At 51.6% G+C, this 5,000-nt stretch overlaps 1 non-coding gene across 1 annotated transcript in view; it reads right to left on the reverse strand.

Moving 5' to 3' along the window:
• Positions 1-1,379, reverse strand: part of LOC126430790 (small subunit ribosomal RNA) — a 1,909-nt gene extending 530 nt beyond the window's left edge. The window contains exon 1 of the ribosomal RNA XR_007577315.1: positions 1-1,379. This exon is cut by the window's left edge and continues 530 nt beyond it. This is a non-coding gene — a ribosomal RNA (small subunit ribosomal RNA).
• Between the last annotated feature and the right edge of the window lie 3,621 nt (positions 1,380-5,000).

Consider the following 5,000-nt stretch of genomic DNA (forward strand, 5'->3'; position numbering starts at 1 on the left):
CGGCCATGCACCACCACCCACCGAATCAAGAAAGAGCTATCAATCTGTCAATCCTTCCGGTGTCCGGGCCTGGTGAGGTTTCCCGTGTTGAGTCAAATTAAGCCGCAGGCTCCACTCCTGGTGGTGCCCTTCCGTCAATTCCTTTAAGTTTCAGCTTTGCAACCATACTTCCCCCGGAACCCAAAAGCTTTGGTTTCCCGGAGGCTGCCCGCCGAGTCATCGGAGGAACTGCGGCGGATCGCTGGCTGGCATCGTTTATGGTTAGAACTAGGGCGGTATCTGATCGCCTTCGAACCTCTAACTTTCGTTCTTGATTAATGAAAACATACTTGGCAAATGCTTTCGCTTCTGTTCGTCTTGCGACGATCCAAGAATTTCACCTCTAACGTCGCAATACGAATGCCCCCGCCTGTCCCTATTAATCATTACCTCGGGTTCCGAAAACCAACAAAATAGAACCGAGGTCCTATTCCATTATTCCATGCACACAGTATTCAGGCGGGCTTGCCTGCTTTAAGCACTCTAATTTGTTCAAAGTAAACGTGCCGGCCCACCGAGACACTCAATAAAGAGCACCCTGGTAGGATTTCAACGGGGTCCGCCTCGGGACGCACGAGCACGCACGAGGCGGTCGCACGCCTTCGGCTCGCCCCACCGGCAGGACGTCCCACGATACATGCCAGTTAAACACCGACGGGCGGTGAACCAACAGCGTGGGACACAAATCCAACTACGAGCTTTTTAACCGCAACAACTTTAATATACGCTATTGGAGCTGGAATTACCGCGGCTGCTGGCACCAGACTTGCCCTCCAATAGATACTCGTTAAAGGATTTAAAGTGTACTCATTCCGATTACGGGGCCTCGGATGAGTCCCGTATCGTTATTTTTCGTCACTACCTCCCCGTGCCGGGAGTGGGTAATTTGCGCGCCTGCTGCCTTCCTTGGATGTGGTAGCCGTTTCTCAGGCTCCCTCTCCGGAATCGAACCCTGATTCCCCGTTACCCGTTACAACCATGGTAGGCGCAGAACCTACCATCGACAGTTGATAAGGCAGACATTTGAAAGATGCGTCGCCGGTACGAGGACCGTGCGATCAGCCCAAAGTTATTCAGAGTCACCAAGGCAAACGGACCGGACGAGCCGACCGATTGGTTTTGATCTAATAAAAGCGTCCCTTCCATCTCTGGTCGGGACTCTGTTTGCATGTATTAGCTCTAGATTTACCACAGTTATCCAAGTAACGTGGGTACGATCTAAGGAACCATAACTGATTTAATGAGCCATTCGCGGTTTCACCTTAATGCGGCTTGTACTGAGACATGCATGGCTTAATCTTTGAGACAAGCATATGACTACTGGCAGGATCAACCAGGGAGCTGCGTCAACTAGAGCTGAGCAGCCGGCCGCCCGGGAGTGTGTCCCGGGGGCCCGCGCGAACACGCAAGCGTCCGCTCAATTATTCTGCAAACAGGAGGAGGCTGAGCTCCCCTGCACAACACACCTCGAAACCCTCTCAGGTCCCGGCGGCGCGCAGCGCCGTCCTAAGTACTTGGTCGGGTTCGAGAGAGGCGCAATCGCCCGGAGTTAGGCGAGTAGACGCTTTAGGTGCGACCACCCGTGCTCCCAACTGAGCTTGCCGCTGCCGACAGAGGCCCGGGAGCGTGCTGTCGTGGCATTGCCGGCGGGAGACAACACGCGCCACCTACGGTGACCGGCAGCTCCAACGCCAGCGCCACAGAAGGACAAAAGCCCCACTTGGGTGCCGAAGCGAACTCTCCCAGCACAGCGCACGCGCCAACACGTCCGCACAGCTGCGATACAAACCACCTGCGAGAACCGCTGGGGCGACCGAGCAGCAGACGGCGTCGCGGCGCCGAGCGCCGGGCGGCGGCGCATCCTCAGCGCACACAGTCCTCAATCGGACCAGCACACTGCAGATGGCCACCGCGCTTCGCACCGGGCCCGCGAGGACCTACTTTGGCCGCAAGGCGCCGCGAGCAGGGGGCGCCGGCGCGCAGCTGCGCCGCCTGCCGCGTCCGTCGGCCGGCGCGCCTGCCACTGGCCGCCCCCACCAGCCGGCTGTAGCGCGTGCGCCCACGCACCGCGCTGCCAGCACGCCGGGCGGCCCCCCCTCACCGGCCGGGGACGGTCCCACCCAGCCACCGCCGCGTATCGCCTCACACCCAGATCCCCTTTCGCGTTCGTGGGCATGGTGGGTCCCCTTTCACGTTCGTGGGCATGGTGGGTATCCCTGAAACAACCGGTTAATAGCTCGACCGATCGTCGCCAACACTGATTCACCTCTAGCGAGAACAACCGCACCACAACGGGTTACCTGTTGTTCATTTGCGTAACGTCACCAGCAAACGTAGACGTCCATCGCCATTTGCAACGAGTATTGCATGCCTGTGTCAGGTGTCACAACACACTACGTCTGCCCACATAGACGCAACAACATGTGCACGCCTCGAGAACACGTGGAAGGTAGCCCCCGTACGTATGCGGTGTCCATTGCGCGAACGACTGTCAGCCGGCCTCTGCAGGATGTCGCAGATGTGGAACGCGGTGCAACATGCTATCACGGTGTGTGAGAAGAGACGACTACGTCCGAATACACGCTCCACTACATCAACAGACTGCTCATGCTGATCGCCATCCAGGGCGTCCGTTCCTCCCACACGTCTGAATGGCGTACCACACTGCAATCCAGCTCTTATAGGGAGACGACACGTAGCTGCGTGCACAATATTTGGACTGTATGGTCTGCCGTTGCTAGGCGCAGTCGTCGTACGGTCACACATGTGCCACGATGTATCATTCAGTACATACGGACCAATGTGCAGTACAGTTTGTGGGTTTTGCGTACATCGGCGGACAGGTGACAGGCCGTACCACAACGTAGGCTGAGTACGTCGGCATGCGAAGGGCATTGAACATGCAAACTTCTCAACGACCAGCTTGCGAAGGCAGGGGGGAAGGGGGGGGGGCATGTACGTCCTGCTGCTATCCACATTACAGTGTATAGCAGGAGCATGTGGAAAGTCAGCAACACCTGCAAGGTGTTTAACATGACGCGATACACAGGGGACCGGGCAGTGCGAATAGCGAACTATATTGCGAGGGTTGCGGTTAGGCAACACTACACTAATTTAACGAGTTGCATAACAATTACAGAGCAGGTTCAGCGACAACGTGCGTCAGGTTAAGGCGCAATATAGGTTAGGTTGAGGCACAATATAGGTTAGGTTAAGGCACAACATGGGTTACGTTAAGGCACAAATTGGGTTACGTTAAGGCACAACATGGGTTACGTTAAGGCACAACATGGGTTACGTTAAGGCACAAATTAGGTTACGTTAAGGCACAAATTAGGTTACGTTAAGGCACAAATTAGGTTACGTTAAGGCACAAATTAGGTTACGTTAAGGCACAAATTAGGTTACGTTAAGGCACAAATTAGGTTACGTTAAGGCACAAATTAGGTTACGTTAAGGCACAAATTAGGTTACGTTAAGGCACAAATTAGGTTACGTTAAGGCACAAATTAGGTTACGTTAAGGCACAAATTAGGTTACGTTAAGGCACAAATTAGGTTACGTTAAGGCACAAATTAGGTTACGTTAAGGCACAAATTAGGTTACGTTAAGGCACAAATTAGGTTACGTTAAGGCACAAATTAGGTTACGTTAAGGCACAAATTAGGTTACGTTAAGGTACAATATGGGTTAGGTTAAGGTACAATATGGGTTAGGTTAAGGTACAATATGGGTTAGGTTAAGGTACAATATGGGTTAGGTTAAGGTACAATATGGGTTAGGTTAAGGCACAACGTAGGTTAGGTTAAGGCACAACGTAGGTTAGGTTAAGGCACAACATAGGTTAGGTTAAGGCACAACATAGGTTAGGTTAAGGCACAACATAGGTTAGGTTAAGGCACAACATAGGTTAGGTTAAGGCACAACATAGGTTAGGTTAAGGCACAACATAGGTTAGGTTAAGGCACAACATAGGTTAGGTTAAGGCACAACATAGGTTAGGTTAAGGCACAACATAGGTTAGGTTAAGGCACAACGTAGGTTAGGTTAAGGCACAACGTAGGTTAGGTTAAGGCACAACGTAGGTTAGGTTAAGGCACAACGTAGGTTAGGTTAAGGCACAACGTAGGTTAGGTTAAGGCACAACGTAGGTTAGGTTAAGGCACAACGTAGGTTAGGTTAAGGCACAACGTAGGTTAGGTTAAGGCACAACGTAGGTTAGGTTAAGGCACAACGTAGGTTAGGTTAAGGCACAACGTAGGTTAGGTTAAGGCACAACGTAGGTTAGGTTAAGGCACAACGTAGGTTAGGTTAAGGCACAACGTAGGTTAGGTTAAGGCACAACGTAGGTTAGGTTAAGGCACAACGTAGGTTAGGTTAAGGCACAACGTAGGTTAGGTTAAGGCACAACGTAGGTTAGGTTAAGGCACAACGTAGGTTAGGTTAAGGCACAACGTAGGTTAGGTTAAGGCACAACGTAGGTTAGGTTAAGGCACAACGTAGGTTAGGTTAAGGCACAACGTAGGTTAGGTTAAGGCACAACGTAGGTTAGGTTAAGGCACAACGTAGGTTAGGTTAAGGCACAACGTAGGTTAGGTTAAGGCACAACATAGGTTAGGTTAAGGCACAACATAGGTTAGGTTAAGGCACAACATAGGTTAGGTTAAGGCACAACATAGGTTAGGTTAAGGCACAACATAGGTTAGGTTAAGGCACAACATAGGTTAGGTTAAGGCACAACATAGGTTAGGTTAAGGCACAACGTAGGTTAGGTTAAGGCACAACGTAGGTTAGGTTAAGGCACAACGTAGGTTAGGTTAAGGCACAACGTAGGTTAGGTTAAGGCACAACGTAGGTTAGGTTAAGGCACAACGTAGGTTAGGTTAAGGCACAACGTAGGTTAGGTTAAGGTACAACGTAGGTTAGGTTAAGGTACAACGTAGGTTAGGTTAAGGTACAAC

This window comes from Schistocerca serialis, unplaced genomic scaffold (genome assembly GCF_023864345.2).
Source record: "Schistocerca serialis cubense isolate TAMUIC-IGC-003099 unplaced genomic scaffold, iqSchSeri2.2 HiC_scaffold_1059, whole genome shotgun sequence".
In the NCBI taxonomy this organism is placed as follows: Eukaryota; Metazoa; Arthropoda; class Insecta; order Orthoptera; family Acrididae; genus Schistocerca; species Schistocerca serialis.